This window comes from Cryptomeria japonica, chromosome 5 (assembly GCF_030272615.1).
Source record: "Cryptomeria japonica chromosome 5, Sugi_1.0, whole genome shotgun sequence".
Lineage (NCBI taxonomy): Eukaryota > Viridiplantae > Streptophyta > Pinopsida > Cupressales > Cupressaceae > Cryptomeria > Cryptomeria japonica.
Window position 1 is genome coordinate 33,003,896 of NC_081409.1, and position 21,806 is coordinate 33,025,701.

Genomic DNA, 21,806 nt, shown 5'->3' on the forward strand with positions numbered 1-21,806 from the left:
ATAGCTGGCTTTGAAGGTGCCCCTCTTCGGCTTCCATGGTACCCAACCGACAAGATAGTTCTCATGGAGGTCGCAAGGCAATCACATCCGACCAGTAGCTTTCTCAGAGACAACAAGCAGGCTGGATTCGCATTCCCCATGATTATAAGCAACCAGGATGTCCATCTAAAGACCCCATCCCAGGCGGAGGAATACTTTGCAGAGATGGCCTACTATGGCCTACAGGAGCATTTTCCAAGGAAATGCTTTGATCACGACAATCTAGCGAAGAGAGCCTATGGCAGGTGGTACAAAGCAAAAGAATCAGGTGAAGATTATTGGAAAAATTGCTCTGATGACTATGAGGTTCGAAGGCGTGAATATTCAAGGCTGAGTGTGCAGCAAATGTGACTCAATGAATATTGTCGGGTTCTAGATCAACTCGTAGATTCATGAAATTGCCTGCAAGTTTGGGAATTTGAGGCAGTAAGGCATCTTTTGCTAGGTGTTGATTGGTCGCAGGACCCGATCACTAATTTTGAGGCAGTCATGGCAGTCCCAGGAAGGTATACTGACCAATGGTTGCATCAGCAGATTGAGAGACTAATTCATGAAGGAGTCCAATTCACTTACCACTTAATGGGTAACCTTGATTCTTAGTCCTCCGGAGATGAGGGAACTTCCAGTGCACCTAAGGAAGAGATTGAAAAGCCTGAGAAAAGGAAGAAGGCTAAGGCTAGCAAAGGAACTCGGACGTCCAAGAGAACAAGAAGGGAAAAGATTCCCATTAGGAGACCAGAGGTCACTTCATCGTCAAAGGACCCCAGTTCGTCCGACGATGTAGTAGAACTAGATTATATACCTGCTTCGCCTTCCTAGAGTGACATCGATGCATTTGGAGTTGATGATACTCCCGCACCCGACATGCTGGACGCCAAGCTAAGAGTAATTGAATCAGCTGAACCACATAACCAAATTGAGTAAGGAGAGATTCCATCCAATCAGGGGATTGAAGTACATGAACCCACCCAACAGAGCCGCCAAGAATTGCTGCTCCATAACACTACCAAAGATGACTCCACTGTTGAAGGAGAGCAAAAGACAGAGGAGACCCACGAGCTCGAAAAGACTGAAGAGCAACCAACACACGAAGGCACCGGGCAATTGTTCAGTGAAGTGGGGGAAAACTCGGCTGCAAGCAAAGAACTCGACACCTCCTCTACTCCTATAACGAAGCAGCTGCAAATTTGTGGTGAGACGACATAAAACATCAAAGAACAGAGTGCAAACTTAACCATAGCATCAACCCAGACTGTACCTCAAGAATGGTTAATTGCCCGAGCCCAACGCAAGGCGGCCACAAAGCCACCCATCAATTTGGAGGACATCTTCTCACGTATAGATCAAGCTAAAGCCAAGGGGAAGAAAAAACCCAAGGCATATTCCAGAATAACCAAAGATGAGCAAAGGAACCGTACTCTTCACATCGCCACCCCGCCTGTAGACAAGCCAACAGATCAGATTACACTGGCTGATTATAGCATCACGACTATCCCCATCGGACAAGCCACTAAGGAACAAGAAAAGGAGGAATTCAGGGATTCAGTACAGAACATACTCAGGCAACTTGAAGAGATAACAGCTGAAAGGAACATGTATCAAGCTCGTGCTGAGCAGGCCGAGGGGTACATTGATCAACTCCTGAGGCCATTACACAATGCTTCTGAATCCCACATTCCCCTGACGACATTGGCACAAAGAACTACAACGGAATTTGAAGGGGTACGGGATACTTCAAGGGCCATCAGAGAATGGATACAAGGCATCAAAGGGAGGGGAGAACGAATCCTCGAAGAAGTAAAAGAAATGGCCCAACATCGAGAGACCACCCTGGTCAGACTATTGGAGGTAAAGATCCCTCAGAATGCATGAAGTGGCTGCCACCACTCTTCCCCTCGTAAGAGCTCTCTTTTGGACCCAGGCACAGATCCCCACACTCTCCGACATCCTGCACCCCCATGATATCGACATTTTCAAAGAATGGTACTGGACTATAACCATGAAGAATGACACAAGAGAAATCATTGATAAAGAACACGATGCATGTGAGACAATTCTGAAAACCATGCAAGAACTCGACAAGATAATCCTCCGATCAATGGTCTCGGGATGGCAAAATGACCTGTCCGATGAAGTGATACAGCCAGACTGGGAGGAAAGACTAGGGACGGATAGGATCACCTATTCCGCTAGGGACCTAAGTTTTGTTGGTCAATTCCATTCAGACATGTTCTGCTTCGAGTGTAATCGTTCCAGTTGGAAAGATGGATTGAAGCACGTAGACCAATACCTTGAAGGCATGCAGTATAAAATTCGTCATCCTTCTATGCCTCCATTCAGTTTGCTATTTCAATTGTGCCTCAGGTTCCAGGAATATGTTCGTGAGGAACGTACAGCAGGTCGGGACCTTTTGCAAGAATATTTGCACGACGAGGATGAATTCGTGGAAAAGGGATGTGAAGCTGAAAAGGAAAAAGTGCTCTCCTAAAGTGCTTTTTTCCTTTTTATTTTGAAAAGTGCACTTTTTGGCCAAAGGGTCATATTTGACTTCCAAGTCAACTAAATGTAAACTTTATGTATGTGCCTTTTGATTTATTTTGGATAAGTTCTAATTACCTTTTTGGGTAGTTATTACTCCCTTTTGGGGTAGTTGTTGATATTTACCCTCCATTTATGGGTATGGGTACTCTTTTGTAAGGATGAATTTGGGCCTCTTGTTTAGATTAGATCTTGGCCATTCATCCATTTTTGAAGCCTATTTAAGGGACTGGTTTTCCCTCATTTTGTAAGAAGTTCATGGATTGTTGCTGAAGCTCTGGCAAAATTTACAGGATTTAATGGAAAGTTAAGATTGTTTCAAGTTTCCTTGTGAGTGCATGGTCTCCTTCATTAATTTAGAATGTTCAGTTATGTTTCCTTCCTTTATATAGCATTTTCTAAGTAAACATCTGATAGAATCCTCGCTGTACATACCATTAGGGAATGGCTGATTGTCTTTGCTTCTGCATGGTTAATCTGAACCCTTCATATGCTTAGTTCGGTTATTGAATGCTCACGGAATGAATGTTAAAGTTCTGATGTTATATTTAATAGCATGAAAACTCAGTTTTCCCCTGAAGATCGCATTAGATTGATGCAAGTATTGTGCTTAAAATGGCTGGTAATGCTTAATCTAGTAATTTGGAGGTGTCTGTCTATTTACTGAATTTGCTATCTTAGATAAATAATTTATATTTTTTGTACCTCTCTCTCTCTCCCTATCCCTCTTTTTTCCTTTTTTTACCAAGAGAATCCGCAGTCATGCTGAAAATAGTATCAACCTAGCTTAAACCATTCGATAAGCAAGACTATTAAAGTTCTAGGGAACTCATCCAGCAATTGCCTATTTTATCGTAAGTCCCCTTGTGTTTCTAGCAAAAACACATCAAACCACTGAGTAATCCCGCAGTCAAGACTTGACAAACGAAACCTTGAGGTTGCCCCCTTTGATCAAACGTGAGAAACAGCATTAGGGATTTCCTTATCTCAAGAGAGGATAGGATACTCAGAGAGTACATTCTATTTTGCGTTGGCCGTATGGAGTTTGCAGCAATGCGATTTCAGACACGTCAACACTGTTTTAGTTGATCAAAGGGGACAACCTCAAGGTTCCAAATGTCAGTTCTTGACTGTGGGATAACTCAACGGCCGATGTGTTTTGCTGGGAGCACAAGGGGACTTACGTTTGGCAACAGGCTTGTCAACATCTGATTCTCGAATTGGGAAATAAAATCAAAGGAAAATGGTTAAGAGACCTAATATTAACAAGACTAGTATGTGGGTAGATAGATTCAATATAACCAATCCCTACTTGGCCAGAATAACTCACAACCTCGGAGGAATGGTTTAATCTTCAAGGGGACTTGGAGGATTTTCAGATTGCAGGTGCATGCCCAAACACCCAATTCTAGCGCAGCTCAGACGGACACCTGCAATTCAACTAAACATAATTTTTTTATGGCTCAGACTATCCATACACAATTAGCTTATCCTCAATGGTATGAGCCTGAATCCATCAGATACTTGCATACCCAAAAAAGAAGGATCTATCTAAATTGCTGAAAGAAACCATGCAAACAGACTAAAACGAAGGTGATAAACATGAAATCAATGTCCATTATATTTATTCTAGTTGCCTATTACAACAATTTCTGTAGCATCTCTATGCTACTACTAAAATTTAATCTTCTACAAAACTCTAACCTATTTTAACTGAAATCTAACAATCTAACAAGAATCTAACCCTTTACAAAAGAAAGGCCTTTGCCTTTTATAGATTTTACAATTTGAATTGGTGGCCAGGATTGACTGCATCCAAGAGCCCTGGTTTGCCTTCCAGAAGTTTGGTAGCTTTAACCCATGCCTACACAATTCGCAGTTATCCACCCAACCACTATCTCAACTACCTACAACCATTTGTTATCAATTCAGGTCTATTCGGTAGTTGGAGATAACTGACCTATGTCCCCTCATTTTGAATCCACTAGGCAGGGCCCATAGGCAACTCTCTTTTCACAATAAACAATTTTAGTTTTCAGAAACTGAATTTCTAGGATTAAATCCAACTGTGTATCTTTCTGGGAATGCACATTTTTTCGCATTCTGTGTTCTTCACTTAGGTCTTACTGGTTCAAGTGGTGGCGCGCTTCCCCGTGCTTTGTCTTGCGCTTTGTGGTGCGTTCTTCATTGGCAACGCTTGGGGCTGTCGCGTTTCCAATTTGCGCTTCAAGTTGACGCTCTATCTCTTTCAGTGATGTCCTGCAAACAATGAATTTCAACCCGAATTAATCATTTTGAAAAACTAAATAAATTAATTTAACAATCATATTAAATTTTAAATGACGTCGGGGTCTTTTTAATTGATTCTCAACTTGTGAGGATTGTTTGTGCAATATTAAACTCTTGACCTTATTTTGGCTAAATGACCCTATTTGCGCACTTTGGCCCCCTTCCTTCCTTTGCGTGATTCAAACTTTGTGTTCTTTTTCGGTCTTTTGCCCCTTTTCGGCCTATGAAGCAATTGTGTGAGAAATGCTTAAACACCTCCTCTCTTTTATGGATTTTGAGCTGTAGGAGGCGTTTGTAGAGTCGATATGGAGCGATTTTGATATGTATTAAAATGCCTTTGTTTGACATGGGAGAAACTCGGGGTTTTCAACAAAAATGTATGAATTCGCCTTAGCTTTCCAGTGAAGCCTCGGGCCTTTTCAATACATTGTGGTTCTTTCTCAAACGGAGAGATTTTCGGCTTTTGGATAGCAAGATAGTGGTTGCATTGTATGGCAAATGTCCAGACTTTCCTTTCTATTCACTTACATGCTCAACCCTTGACATTCTCATCGGGCTTTACCAGCGATTTTAGAGTCGGCGAGAACACAAATTATTGATACCTCAAGAAAAAGCTCAAACTTCACTATTGCACCCTCATCGACATTATGAAGGCATCTGAGAGCAATCAAGTCATGCTCCTTTCGAGATGGAAGAACACGCCGAGTTTGGGGTCCTTTGAAAATAAAAAATCACCAGTTATGAAATTCGACATTATTGGACGATTTGTGCGAATTTGGTATGACTCGGATTTTCTAGGGCAACTACACGATTCTAGCTTTTGCGATTTTCGGGCAATATGGGTCTTTTGGCGAGCTTACTTCTTTTTCGGCCCTTTTGGACCTTTGGTACAATTTGATCTCATTTTCGGCCCTTGAGACCATTTTGCGAACTTTGGTTTTCAAATGATTTTCTCCCTTTTCGGCTTGAAAGGTCACGTGGCACGATTTAGTGAACTTGGAAGCTTTGATCATTCTTGGTTTGATGAAGTGTTTTGCAAGATTTGAAAGCTTGAAGCTTTTCTGCCTAAAACACTTATTCGCGCGAACTTGGCCTTCTCTTAACTATTTTCGGCATTCAATGGCACGATTTAGGATATTTTGTCATTTCGGCCTTATGAGCCTATTTTGCAAATGGTCTATGAATTTCAGTGTTCCATGGGCGTTCGGGACGGGGGGACGAGGGGGACGCGTTTCTGGGACGGGGGGACCAAGGGCCTAAATTTGGGGACGGCGGTGGGGGGGTGGCGGGGTGGTGGTGCTCATATATATACATATAGTACTTGAAAAACTAGTTTTGAAAAGATGTATAACAGTATAACAGTATAAGAATTAGATTTCAAATGAAACTATAGGAAATACCAAGATTACTTAGATTAGTGATACGTAACTAATTGCTAATTGCTAAAACTAAAAGTAAATAAAATTTGACAAATGAAATTGTCAAATTGGAGATTTCTCATTTCTATCATATGAATATCGAAAAAGGAAAACGAAAAATATGAATATCTGATGCCATTGCAAAGTCTATAATAATAAAGATGATTACATGATTCATCATTACAATGAGTAGCCAAATACAAATACGTGTAGCAATAGCATTACAAAAGAGACGAGTCAAATACAAAATGACAAAACTGAAAAGTGAAAACTCAAACTGTAGCTAATGGAGGCCTCTAATCATCTGCAAACTCCTCCTCACTGGAACTGCTGGACTCCTGAGGATCAAGGTCCCTCAAGCTCACACCAACTAGCCCTGCATCTGAAGTGGTAGGATCATCCTCATCAATCTGTGAAGGCTCCTCTGGCTCTACATCCCATCGTGCCGCTGGACTCTCCTTGTACATAAGTGTCTTGCGGTCAATGAGACGCAAAGCACTGTGTACAGCCACAAGCTTCTCTGCTCTCTTAGAGGTAAGTCTGTTCCTCTTAAGAGAGTGGATGAAGCTATATGTAGACCAGTTCCTCTCAGCAGCTGAAGAACTGGAAACCTGGGATAGCAGACGGATGGCTAGAGTGGTGGTCAAAGATTTCGGGCCATGACATTTCCACCACAAAAGTGGGTCCTCCTGTGCCATAATGTCTATATCCATCTTTGCCGCATCTGAATAACCTCTAAGAGTGGCAAATCTTCCCCACTCAGTGCGCATTGTGCCGGCATCTCTGGAATCAAACATCTTCTCTATGCACCTAAAGAAACCCGCCTTCACCTCATCATCCTCAATCGGTGTCGTTCTACCCGGTCTAGCCTTGTACCACTTAGGATTCAAGGCAAAGGCAGCCATATGCAAAGGAGTGTTCAACTTGTCCCATCTACTCTGAATGATAGGCCGGATTTGCTCATTGTAGAATGCTAGAGAGGGGTCCTTCACTCGCACAGCAGCCCTCATCTGGCCAAGCATAGAGTCAATGCACTCATACACCTCTCCAAGGTTAGGTGCATCCCCATCTCCATATCTGATCACCTGGAATACTGGAGAAATGATGGAGACAATGTATTTCGTATCAGTCCAAAACACATCACTCTTCACTATCTCCTTCACCCTTCTCCCCTGCTCTGTCTTGGCCTCAGCCCACCTATTCCACTCATTAGTCATAACCATGAGTTGCAATGCCTCTTGCAACTCAATCATTCTCTCCAAGAGAATGAAATAGGATGCATATCTAGTCTCAACTGGTTTCAAGAACTCCTTCTTCGCGAAGGTCCTGAAGAGTGCATGTGAAATGTGGTGGTTGCAGATAAACATTTGCACATCTCTCGCATCAGTGACCACTCCTCTAATCCAGTCAATCTTCCCCATGTCCTTGAGTGCATTGTTCATGGCATGCACACAACATGGGGTCCACCAAATGTGTCTATAGGCTGCCTCAACGAGTCTCCCTGCTGCTCTACACACATAGGCTGCATCTGTCACTACTTGGACCACATTTTGTGGCCCAACCTCCTCAATAGCCTCCCTGAGGACCTGAAACTGGAAATCAGCATCTTTACGATGCCCTGTACAATCAACTGCTCTAAGGAAGTATGGGCCCTCTGCACATGTGACCATGACGTTGATGAGTGGACGATGGCTAATGTTCGTCCACCCATCCATAACTATGCTGCACCCCGATGCCACCCAACATGCCTTCATCTTCTCCATCAAAATATTGATCTTGGAATAGCTTTTATCCAAGATCGAGGTCCTCATTTTCGTCTCCCCTGGTGGCACATAAGATGGTCCTCCCTTGGCCACCATATCTATCATCTTCCTATAATAAGGAGACCGTGAAACATGAAATGGAATGCCATTGGCAAAGAAGAAATTGCCAATGGATTCATCTATCTCATCTCTCAGCTGCACATTAAACATATCAGCAATGGGGTTGCTCTGTGGTGTATGCAACTTACGTTTCCCAGGCCTGGCAGCAGTAGAAGTGGAAGTAGATGGAGATCCAAACATCATTCCTCCCGCCTGCGAAGCATGATAAGTATGTGGCACTGGCACATTCTGGCTGTCGTGAAGTGATGCCCTAGCAGACAAAGTAGTAGGCATTGAAATATTTGTGTCATCTGGAACCTCCCAAAGCCTGTTAAACTCAATTCTGTAATGTATATTTTTGGGTTCCTCCAAAAACTTACAATGTTTCACGCCTTTTCCTCTCCAAAATAGAAAGTGTGCATTCACCCTGCTAATGCTACCAAACCATTCTCTGTCACAAATATTGCACTTCCACTTCCTTGTTCCCCCACTTGAATGTGATGCAGTGCCTTGTACTGATATTTGTGAAGCAAACTGTTTTAGAGGAGACTTAGGATCAAAATGACCCCTAGCATATGGTGCCAACAACTCTGAAGGGCAACCTGTACTAGCTGCTGCACTTGCCATAGAACTAGATTGGGCTCCAGGATCAGCCCCATGGTCACCCCCCTCATTTTCAGGTTCAAATTCTGAATCATTCTCACTATGAGAATGGATTTCCATGTTATCTTCACTCGTGCCTTGGGAGCTCATTGTGAAATTTTCAAATTGACACTGCATTTCACAAAATAAAAATAAAAATAAAAATAAAATCAGCCTTGTCTAACAATATATTTTTAAATTTTTTTCCTATTCATCTCAAAATGAGATTTGATGTTGAATCTTGAGGGCAAAATGATGAATTATTTTGCCCTCAAGATTCAACATCAAATCTCATTTTGAGTCTTAAGATGAATAGGGAAAAAAAATTAAAAAAACCAAAAATGACATAGAACAATGAAAATCAGAAAGTAAAACAAAAAAAAAACAAGAAGAAGTTGAAAAACCCTACCTTGTGCTTGAAAAATCTCTCCAAAATGTAGAAGAATCTTCTTCTTCCTCTTCTTCTTGCTTCTTCTAGCTCCTATCACGCTTGTAGTCACTTTTCTCACCCCTTCAATCAATCTTGTTCAAGCTGTTCCTCCTCTTCAAGCTGCTGGAAAAAAAATCAGTTTTGCATAATGAGAGTGAAATCCAAAATAAACATGCTTTTGTGTTGTTTTGGGGGGTAGGGTGGGGCCCACGTCCAATTAGGGTTACCCCTTAACCCCCCCCAAAAAGCACATTTCATAAAAAACTTAAAAAAAAATCAAAAATGTGCTTTATTCACATGGGAACGCGGGAGACGCCTGGGCGTCTCCCCGTCCCTCGAGAGACGCCTGGACGTCTCTTGAGGGACAGGGAGACGCCCAAGCGTCTCCCACGGAGACGCCCAGACGTCCCCCAGGAGACGCCTAGACGTCTCCGCGTCGGGGATGTCTCCCCGTCCCGGCGGAGTTTGGGTGGTGGTGGCGGGACGGCGGGGGACGTCGCGTCCCCGTCCCCGTGTCCCCGAGACGTCTCTGACGGGGGGACGCGCCCAAAAATGGGGGGGACGCATCCCCGTGGTTCACTGATGAATTTCTTTCACTTCATTTTCGGCTCTTTAAGCCGATTCACGAGATTTCGAACTCTTTGAAGCTTTTCCATTATCGACTCATTGAGAGGATTTTGCAAGTTGTTAGCCTTTTAACCTTTTTCGGCTTAGGAGATGACATTTGCGAACTCGGACTTTGGATTGAGCTACAAAGGTGTGAGACTTGCAACTTCGGCCTTCTTGATTAATATGCGAGACGTCTTTAAAAGACCTTCTCGTGGCAAAATTCCGTTCTTAGTACTATTCTGCGAACTCGGTCCTTTATGCGATTTTGGCAAAGTCGGCATTTAATATGTTTGTGCAAACTTGAGGGTTTAGTGACAAATTTGAATGTTTCACTGATTTTAAAAAAGTTCGGCCTTTTGAACCCTTTTAGAAAGTCAGTCCCTCTTCACTCTTTGCCAAACCCGAGCTTTGGAGAGAAAATGAAATACTCGCCTTCATTTAGCCGCTTGACCAAACTCGGTTGCTTGGAGCACACTGCAAACTTGGCCCTATTGATGTGTTTTTTATGCACATGCGAACACAGAATAAAATACCATGGTATGTTATCCTTTCTTGAACAAAGTCTCTCATATGCTATGCTTCGCGATCAAATGAGACAACTCCGAGGTTAGGAAATGTCAGGTCTTGATTTGTGGATAAGTTCAGTGGTTTGATGTGATAATGCTGGAATCACGAGGGGACTTACATTGTACATGAATGCTCAATCTTATCATGGATCAGGATAGGTATGCCGATGACTTAGGATTTAGCAATGAAGCTTCAGACTTAATTCTTACTAAAAAAAAGGGGCAAAAGGAATAGGGTTTAGGAAATCTATTCTAAGCCTAGGAATGTAGGAAATGATGAACAAATTTAGTGGAATCAAGCTAGGTGAGGTCTCACAAACAGGTATTGACACAAGTTTAGTGCAATCGTCTAAGGTATACTTATTGATTTTCAAACTATTACCATCAAACGTTGACACCATCCAAGTTGACGCTTGTCAAGGGACGCATAATAATTGAAGTTAAGCTTACTCAAATTTTCAGTTGACCACACAAGGTGCACTTACCAATGGCAAGAGGCTAGTGGTATGGATTAAGGATTCCACACAAATATATTCAACAAATCTTCGACTCAATCCAACAAACATGAAAACAAATTCTTATCCAAGATTCTAATCTAACTTGGAGGAATTGAGAACCATGAATGCAAAACGACATTTGAAGAGCAAAATCACTAACAAATTGAACAATGATTTAGATTCAAATAGCTACAGCATATACCAACAATTCTACAAAAACTCTCCCTTACAAATGAGAGGCAATGAGGCTTATATAGAGCCTCAAAAGAAATGAATGGCTCAGATTGATTCAAGATCAACAACCAAGATTACAAGATAGAACCCTAATTAGGGTTTGTACAACCACCATGTTGACGTGTCTGAAATCGCATTGCTGCAAACTCCATACGGCCAACGCAGAATAGAATAGCCGACTGATTATCCTACTCTCTCTTGAGATAAGGAAGTCTCTAATGCTGTTTTCTAAGTTTGATCAAAGGAGACTACCTCAAGGTTTCTTTTGTCAGGTCTTGACTGCGGGATCTCTCAGTGGCTTTATGTGTTTATGCTGGAAACACAAGGGGGCTTACGTTTGATTAGTAATTTCATATGCGAATTCCCAGGGACCTCTTTTGGTTTTCTTTCAGGTGATGTTGATTTATTTGAAGCTGATTTAGCAAGACTGGATTTCTAAAAAAAAGGGATAAAATTGGGGGAAAAGAAAGGAAGGGTAGAGAGAGAGAACAGTAAATATTAACTAGGACAACAGATTTACCCAAGCAGACAGACACCTCCAGGAAACCAGGTTAAGCATCATCAGTCATTCAGACACAATGTTTGCATAAACTTAGTGCAATCTTCAAAGGAGAAACCAGATTTTCATATTACCAAATACAATATTAGAACTTCTATATTCATGATATGTGCACTTTTGATAATCGAACTGAATCATAAAATAGCCCAGATTAACCATGCAGAAAGGAAAAAAAGCAATCAGCTATCCTCTAATGGTATGGACTGTGGAGATTCTATCAGATGCTTGGTAAGAACTGCTGTGTAAAATGAACAGACATAATTAAAAGCTTTCTAATTTAAATGAAGAAGGAGACCATGCACTCACAAGGAAATTTGAAGGTAATTTCAATCCATTGTATTAATTCCTGCAAAATTTCTTCAGAGCTTTCGCAACAATTCAAGAACTTCCTCCTGAATGAGGGAAAACCAGTCCCCTTAAATAGGTTTCCAAAAATGGATGAATGGCCAAGATCTAATCTAAACAAGTGGCCCAGATTCATCCTTACAAAAAGAGGGACCCACACTCATAAATAGGGAGATAAATATCTACAACTACTCAAAAGGAGCAATAACTACCAAAGGATAATTACAACTTTGAAATAATCCAAAAAGGGGAGGTGCACAAAAAACTTTACAATATGTTGACCAAAAGTCAACTGTCACCCTTTTGGGACAAAAGTGCACTTTTTAAGACTTGGAGGGAAAAAAGCATTTTTGAGAAACTGCTTTCTCTATTCTGGTTTCACATTCCTTTTGCAGAAACTGGTCTTCGCCATGCAGGTATTCTTGCCATAAATCACGACCTGCTGCTCGTTCCTCGCGGACATATTCCTGAAACTTGATGCATAATTGGAAGAGGGGATTAAAAGGGGGCATGGGAGGGTGGCGAATTTTGTATTGCATGCCTTCGAGATACTGGTCCACGTGCCTTAAACCGTCCTTCCAGCTGGAGCGATTACGCTCGAAGCATAATATGTCTGAATGGAACTGACCAGCAAAACTTAAGTCTTCAATGGAATAAGAAGCCTTATCTGCTCCCAATCTTCCCTCCCAATCCGGCCGGATTACACTGTCGGACAAGTCATTTATCCACCCCGAAACCATTGATCGGAGGATGGTCTTGCCTAGTTCTTGCATGTTCCCCAGAATCGCCTCACACGCGTCATTTTCTTTGTCAATAATTTCCTGGGCATCGTTCTTCATGGTGACGGTCCAATACCATTCCTTGAGAACACTGATGCTATGGGGACTCAAGATGTCAGGCAGTGTGGGAATTTGTGTATGTGTCCAGAAAAGAGCTCTTAGGAGGGGAAGGGTAGAGGCCGCTACTTCATGCATGTGAAGGGATTCTCTCTTTACTTCCAACAACCTGACGAGAGTGAGCTCTCGATGGAGAGCCATTTCCTTTACTTCTTTGATGATCTGTTCTCCCTTTTTCTTGATGTCTTGCACCCATTCCTTAACGGCCTTTGCGGTATCCCGGATTCCTTCAAATTCAGTTGTGGTCCTCTGCGCCAATGCCATTGGGGGAATATGGGATTCAGAGGGGTTATGTAGTGGCCGTAGGAGCTTATCGATGTATCCCTCGGCTTGTTCAGCACGGGCTCGATACATGTCCTTTTCAGCCGTGATTTCCTCGAGCTGTCTGAGTATGTTTTGCACCGAGTCCTTAAATTCCTCCTTTTCTTGCTCTTTTGTAGCTCGTCCGATGGGGACAGTCGTAATGCTATAATCTGCCAGGGTTATTTGATCTGCTAGCTTGTTTACGGGCGGGGTAGCAATATGAAGAGTGCAGTTCCTTTGCCCATCCTTGGTTATCTTAGAGTATGTTCTCGGTTTCTTCTTCCCTTTTGCTTTTGTTTGATCCATTCGTGAGAAGATGTCTTCAAGGTCGATGGGCGCCTTGGTGGCGGCCCTACGCTGAGCTCTGGCGATCAGCCACTCTTGAGGCACCGTCTGGGTTGAGGATAGGGTTAAGTTAGCACCTTGTGCTCCCATACTTTCAACTGGCTGATCACAAATTAACAGCTGTCCCGCCATCGGAGGGGTGGAAGAAGGAGGAAGCTCTTTGTTTGCATCTGAGTTCTCCCCTATCTCACTGAATAATTGTCTGATATCTTCCTGTGATGGTGGCTCCTTGGTTCCCTCGAGCTCATGGATCTCGTCTGTTCTTTGTTCCCCTTCGACAGTTGAGTCGTCCTTGGCTGCATGGAGGAGTAGTAATTCATGGCGGCTCTGCTGGGTAGGTTCATGCACTTCGATCCCCTGGGTGGATGGGATTTCTCCTTCCTCTATCTGGTCACCCGGCTTAGTCGGATTGGGGCCCCTTTGCTCGGTGTCCGGCATATCTAGAGCAGGAGGATCGTTGGCTTGGAATGCCTCTATGTCGCTCTGGGAAGGCGGAGCAGGTATGCAATCCAAATCTATGGCACCATCGGGCGAACTGGGGTCTGAAGATGAAGTGGTCTCTGGCCTTCTTATGGGAATCTTCTCCCTCCTTGTTCTCTTGGACGTCCGAGTCCCTCTGCAAGCCTTAGTTTTCTTCCTTTTCTCTGGTTTTTCAGCTGATGTCCTTTCATCTTCGGAAGACTGAGAGTCGAAATTGCCCATCAGATGGTAAGTAAACTGGACCCCTTCATGGACTAGCCTCTCGATCTGGTGTTGTAACCATTGATCTGTGTATCTTGCCGGGGCTGCCATGACTGCTTCGAAATCCGTGATTGGGTCTTGAGACCAATCAACGCCTGGCAAGAGATGCCTCACTGCTTCGAATTCCCGGACTTGGAGACAATTCCCCGAGTCTGTGAGCTGATCCGGGACCCGACGGTACTCAAAGAGTCGCATTTGCTGCACACTCAATCTAGAATATTCCCGTCGCCTGACTTCGTAGTCATCGGAGCAATTTTTCCAGTAATCTTCAATTGACTCCTTTGCTCTGTAGCGCCTACCGTAAGCTCTCTTTGCCAAATTGTCATGATCAAAACATTTTCTTGGGAAATGTTCCTGTAGGCCATAAGAGGCTAGCTCTGCAAGGGACTCTTCTGCTAGGGTGGGAGTTCTCAATTGGACATCATGGTTGCCTATGATCATTGGAAATGCGAATCCAGCCTGCTTGCTTTCTCGTAATAATATGCCGGCAGGGCGTGATTGCCTTGCCACTTCCATGAGGACTACTTTATCGGTTGGGTACCGCGGAAGTCGAAGGGGGGCACCTTCGAAGCCAGCAATTCGGATGTAGGAGAATCTTGGGAACTGAATAAACCAGGCCCCATACCTCTGCACTAAAATGGTAGCTTGCTCCGAGAGCCTTATGTGTAACCCTCCCTGCATTAGCCTGACTAGGCGCATTGTGAAGGCGTCGTTGACACGTTCGTACTGTCCAACCGCGTAAGCCGGGCTGCTCTTTTCCCTTTGAGCTATATCCTGGTAGTGCAGCTGCGGGTAGCAATCATAAACCTTTACCTGACCAGGCCCATTCCCGATCTCACCTTTCATTATTAATCCTGGCAGTGGCTGGTTCTTTGCGAACATATAGACCAAATAGGAGGTCATGGTGAAATACTTCTTTGTCTCAAGCTCAATCAGCTGAGCATGGATGTTATCACTTATGATCTGAGCCCAGTCAAACTTAGACTTTCCGGCAAAGACCTGTTCTGTAAAATAGAACATCCATTCTTCAAAGTAGTTGGACTTAGGGAGTCCCATGACTCGGCTAAGTAAGGTGACCATATCGCCATGTTCATTATGAAAGTCACTTCTGGGGGTCTTTTTCACAATCCTGGTGCTTGAAGGCCTTTTTTCTTTGAACCATTCTTCGTTAATTAGTGCCCTGCATCGAGCTGGGTTCATATCATACGCCCCCTGTGCCTCGTCCATTGTTGTAGCTATGGGATTATTTGGAAAGGGGATATCAAATGCATCGCCGATAGCCTCAGGGGAGAAGTCGGCAATAGTGATATCTTCCAGAAGCACTAATCTGGACTTTGGCTCGTAATGCCGAGCAGCTTCCACTACTAATTCATAGTTCTGGATTGCTGGAGGAAAACCTGCTGCTTGGGCGATGCCACTTTCCAGCATTTGCCTAGGCCTGCCATATGCATTGGGTGAGAAGACCCGATCCCTGAAATCCTGAATATCAATGTGGCCAAGGTCGGTGTCACCAATGTTGTCCCAGATACTCTGGACCTTTGACTCTCTTAACCCTCCCCTCTGATACTGATACTTCATTCTTTCAACTTTCCGTGGGATGTCTGATTTGGATGCTCGTGAGGTTTCTGCTGCAGCGGGTGTTTTTGATGATTCTGCCGCTGATTTAGGCATTTATCCTGCACAGCCAGACACGGATTACAAGGTGACTCGAGAATGACGATGCGGGTTAGATAATAACAGAAGTGTTTCAACAGACCGAGATTAGTTTAAATATCACTCTGGGCTAACAATCTGATTAACTTCTACAGCATCATATTCCTGAAGATTCATGACTAAGCATTCTTACTCTCGAATTTTTTTTTTTTGATTAATTTTAACAAAGGCAAAACATGAGAATTTTGAAAAGAGATGCAGTTTCCGGTCAAACCTCGGGTATGAATCCTAAATTTTGGATGTTCGAATGACGGAGATGCAGACTCTAAGCATTTCAAATTTTGCGTATTTTGCCTATTTGATTCACACATTTTAAATGACCGTACGCGATAAGGCGTACTTACCTGATTGGAGCGAATGATGGGTGATTACCCGACCTTGTCGTGCGGGGCGAGCGGATGACCCTGCAAAATTTGAATCCCAACGGTTATCCTTCCTGTTTAAATTTTCGCAGTTTGGAAGATGAAAGAGGATTTATTAATTTCACATGGTTCTGTGTCTAACAACCTGAATTTTAAATGGTTGATGGGAGGATGATGCGGTGTCTTACCTCCTTGCTTTCGGATTTAAGAGTTCCTTTCGAATTTCGAATTGGAGGTTTTCGAATCTAACCTTCGCGGGTGTGCTCGCCCTGGCCTCCGCGTTACAAACTGTGCCTTTTGCGTTAAAGTTTCGCTTGCTTTTTGGACTTCGCTTTCTGCATTAAAGCTTGGAGCTTAAGTCGGGAGAGATGATCGCATTGGCTTTTAACTTTGCCTTCGTTTTGTGTTCGGACCTAAGGTTCGAAAATGATTGTGTCGCCTTCAGCTTCCATCCCCGCCGAGGTTCGGACCTGGGGTCCGAAATGCGATCTCACAGGGTTAATTTCCTCGCCTTTGCCAGCGCTCGAGGCTTAGGGTCTGGAGACGATAATCGCACTATGTTTTGCTTTTAAACGTTCATCTTGGAATTTCGGACGCTTAGGGTCCGAAAACGTTGTTTGCACTATGTTTTTACTTAACTTCGCCTTGTTGGAGCTCGGACGCGGGGGTCCGAAATGGATGCTGCGCTATGTTTTTAAAACTTTATTTGCCTTTGTTGAAGTTCGGACGCGGGGGTCCGAAATGCGCGTTGTTCGCACTATGTTTTAAAACTTAACTTCGCCTTGGTTTAAGTTCGGACGCGGGGGTCCGAAATGCGCGTTTTGTTATGTTTAAAAAACCCAACTTTGCCTTTTTCGGAGCTTAGGGTCCGAAGCGCGTGTTTAATATGGTTGCTTTTAAAGCCTTACTTCGCCCTTTTTATTCGGAGCTTGGGGTCCGAAGTATGCGTTTTGTTGTGCGTTTTTGCTTTTTAAAACTTACTTCGCCCTTTTCGGAGCTTAGGGTCCGAAGTATGTATGGTGTGCGTTTTTGCTTTTTAAAACTTACTTCGCCCTTTTCGGAGCTTAGGGTCCGAAAACGGTGTTTATGTAGCTTTTTAAAAAAAACTTTAACTTTGTCATTTAGGGTCCGAAATGCGATGTTTGCACAATGTTTTAAAACTTCACTTTGTTGAAGTTCGGACCTAAGGTCCGAAATGGATGCGCAGCGTTACGTTTTAACTTGATTTTGGACATTTCGGACCTGGGGTCCGAAAATGGATGCGCAGCGTTACGTTTTAACTTGATTTTGGACATTTCGGACCTGGGGTCCGAAAATGGATGCGCAACGTTACGTTTTAACTTGATTTTGGACATTTCGGACCTGGGGTCCGAAAATGGATGCGCAGCGTTACGTTTTAACTTGATTTTGGACATTTCGGACCTGGGGTCCGAAAATGGTATTCCACCTTACGCTTTTAAATTTTGAATTTTCACTTTCGGACACTTAAATCCAAAAAGAGGAGCGCATAACGTTTTTTTACCTTAACTTGACTTTCGCCAAGTTCGGACCTGGGGTCCGAAAATGGAGATGCATTATGTTAAGTTTTGAAATTTTGGAACAAATTCTCGGTATTTACGCCCGAAAGCCAGATCAGTCAAAAGGGCTCATTGGTTCATTACTCCAACGTTGATCAGCTTACGGACTGATCACGAACTCGCTCGAGGAGATACGAGAAACTCTGATTCAATTCTCGAGATGACGATCAAAAAACTCAAAACTGGAAAGGGGGACCCTGTCGGCGACAGGGGGCGTGTGCAACGCACAACACACCATTACATTGGCCAATAAGAAATGAGGGTAGGTAAGATAAATAATATTTGATGTAGCGCCATGTGTCACCAATTTGATGTAGCGCCATGTGTCACCAATTCCCTCCTTGAATGAATGTTGACTTGGAATCCTTTGATTGAACAAATGGTGACTAGGATGCCACCTCATCTTGCCTTGTACACTCTTCATCTTCACAATGTTTGGAATCCCTTATGATACTTTACATTCCATCCTTATGTTAAGGAATTCCATGAATTGTTCCCTCCTTATGTTTGGAAAATTTCCCAAAATTGGAATCTTGAAATATTTCCTTCCTTGATGCACTTTGATATTGAAATTCCTTGATGTAGTTCTAGATTTCTTGATGTAAAATCCTTTGTGTTCATTTCTTGAACTTGCTTTCCTTCATTTGTTCACCATAAAAGTGAAGTCTTCTTCATGATTGATCTAGTTCTCATCTTCACCTTTTGGAATCTCTATCTCAAATTCCTCATCCAATCTTTGAAGTATTGATCCTCCTTATCCGCATTGCGTGCATGCTCGTTCACCTCAAGCCTTGATCATCATGGTTCCTTTCCTCATAATAGTCCTACAAAACAAATAAGCATTGAATCAAACAATAGTATGATAAACTTAACTTCAAGCTTGGTGGGAAATTCATCTGCATTTGGACTGATCATTCCTCAAAACCATCCGCATTATCCTTGTCCATTCTTCACTTGATGGAAATTTGATGCCTATCTAGACAACTTCCTTCCTTTGTAATTCCGTACTCAAGTGGAAAACCGACGCTCATCCAGACTCACTGTCCTTGAACATCATGTGTTGAGTGGAAATTAGAACTTCATAGGGACCTGGTTCCTGACATTTGTCCCAACATGTGATAGGTAATCTTAGAAAATTGTAACACCAATTTTGGAAAATATGAAGGTCCGGATTGAAATCTAGAAAATTCTCCTCAAGAAAGCCCGCCTTCAGACTCAAGATAAGTCTGATTGTAATAAATAAATTTGAAGACACCCCTGTAAATTTAGAAAATCAAGTATTTGGAGCCCAAAAATGAATGTCCAGGTTTGGAGATATCACTTGGAGGTCTGAAAACACTTAGAAGCTGACTAATTTCTTATATCAAAGTTGTAATAAGAGTCTGATTTTCTGAGGACAAAGTCTGAATACGCCCTCCAATGCCTGAAACCACTCAGAAAATGGTGTAGTGAAGTCTGATTTTCTGATTCTTAAGTTTGAATACACCCTCTGAAAGTCTGAAAATGGCTCCAAAAAGTCTGAAGACACTCTGAAAATGATGAATATCAGTGGCTGGAAGTGGTCACAGCCATGTCACATGCTTGCATTTGAATTATTTTGACCTTCAAAACTTAGAAATGGTCACATCTGTGCACAACTATGTGGCTGGAAATGAAGTTTCAGTCTGAAGACAACCTGGTATACTCTGAAAATTGTCAAAAATGGTGCCCGAAAGTATACCACAATTCTGAAAATGCTTGGAAAAGGGTGTGGAAAAGTCTGATTTTAGTTCTTAAATTCTGAAGACACCCTTCCAAGGTCCAACAATGTCTGCCTAATGTCTGAAGACAACCTGCAACTTCAATAAATCAGTCATTTAAACTTGTCGCAGTCATAGGAAACACCTGCATTTGATGGATTTCACTTTCCCAAAGTGAAGTTTGTCAAATTTGGGCACAAACAAAGGGGCTGGTAAAAAATATGTAAATCTGAAGACAAATCTGAAAGTGAAGTTTCAGATTTAGATCAGCAATGGAAACTCCACCAGATGCCCAAAAAACTCATAAGAAATGACGCCCAAATAAAATTTTCCAAGTTGGCAAGTGGCTGGAAATGAAAATCAGTTTGAAGACAACCTGCAACTATGGAGTTTCAGACTGTAACAACAATGGCAGCCCTTGAAAATGTACTGAAAACTCCTCCAAAGAGCCCTTAACCAAAATCGCCTTAGTGTGGATGAGCTGGGCAATGAAGAATAATTCTGAAAATGCGTTCCTAGCCAACAATGGAGATCAAATCACTCCCAACAAGGTTTGAAAATAATGGCAGCCCCTTAACACTCAAAAATATCACCAAAATTCATAAGGATATGGAGGAATCAGCCTCCCAAATAAAATCACCTAACTTTAGCCATGGCACTACTTCATAAAAATCGCCCAAGACATGAAAATTGTCCTCCAAGCTTGCTGTAATGGTCTCCGAACATGGCGCTCAGGTCTAATTGGGCAAATAAATACTTCAAATCTGCAACTTCAACTCCAACAATGGTGTCAACTTGACACTTGGGCAAAAATCGCCCAGCTGGGACCTCCTATCTGCCTTCAATCAGCCACCTAACTATCACATCAACAACTTATAATGTTATTTTATTGCTGGGGAGGCATACTTAAACACATTTTCACCTTGAAACTTCACGACACGAGCAATGTGGGATAAAACTTTGATACTTATACTTGCTTGGGGAAAATCTATTTGCTTCTAGAAGTATCTAATCATTAAATGTTTATTGCAAATCATTTATTAATTGTTTGTTGATTTTTTAAATAATCATTAACACTTGCAAAAAACAATTAAATTGGGTCACTTTATTAAAATATTTCAATTTAAATCCAAAAATGGCCAATTGGGGAAAATCAATCCCAGTAAGGATTAAAAAATCCTCACAAAAATCACTTGAAATCATAAAATATCCCCTCTGGTGGATAAACAACCCTAGTTTGGATTAAAATCCGTACTCAAAAACATTAGAAATCTCTCTTAGTGGAAAATCGACTTGAGTCAGGACTGATAGTTTGCACAAAAATCCTTGAAACTTGTCACAAAAGACCTGGTGGAAAATCGACGTAGGTGTGGAATCAAGACAACTGTCATCCACAATCCCATCCATACTCCCTGATGGAAAAATGTGGGTAGTTAGGATAAATCTTGACACTCAGTCAAAATTTAACGCATCCAGGGGAAAAACAACCCTAGTATGGAATTACATTGGTGGAAAAATGGGGCATGTCTGGATTCCAAGGGAGATCCATGTCCAGTCTGGATTTTGAGTGGGGGAAAATCATGGGTAGTCAAGAATATGAGGGGAAAAACATCTCTAGTGTGGAATTTTGACCTTTTGACCCTTAGAATATGGATTTTCATCCGGAATATGATGATTTTTCCACTCAAAAAAGCACTATGAAACTTCAAAACTCAATAAAACTCATATGGACTTACGCAAATTCATCAAAAATTTGAGTGAAAAAATAGGAATTTCATCGGAATAAAATGCAAAATCAACTTGAATAACTTCCTAGGAGCGAGAAAACAACTCCTAAAAGTCCTGAAACACCTTGGCACTCAAAAATCACCGACACAGACGTTCAAAAACACGTTAACGCTGAAATGGTCTACACGTAGACAAAAATAAATCAAAATCCTAAGGCAACCCCTAGACTTAGGCAAAACTCAAGATCACTCTAACATTTTGACATTTTAAACACGCAATCCTATAAAAAATGGAAAAACCCTCTCATTGGCAAAGGCAAACACTAGGAAATTAGGCAAAACTCCTACTCTAAAAAGCGAAAAGTGGGGGTTCCA

The 21,806-nt window shown here is 42.4% G+C and overlaps 1 protein-coding gene across 2 annotated transcripts in view; it reads left to right on the forward strand.

The window, feature by feature from the left end:
• Positions 1-21,806, forward strand: part of LOC131057374 (uncharacterized) — a 339,223-nt gene that overhangs the window by 100,528 nt on the left and 216,889 nt on the right. The gene's annotated exons all lie outside the window — the stretch shown is intronic.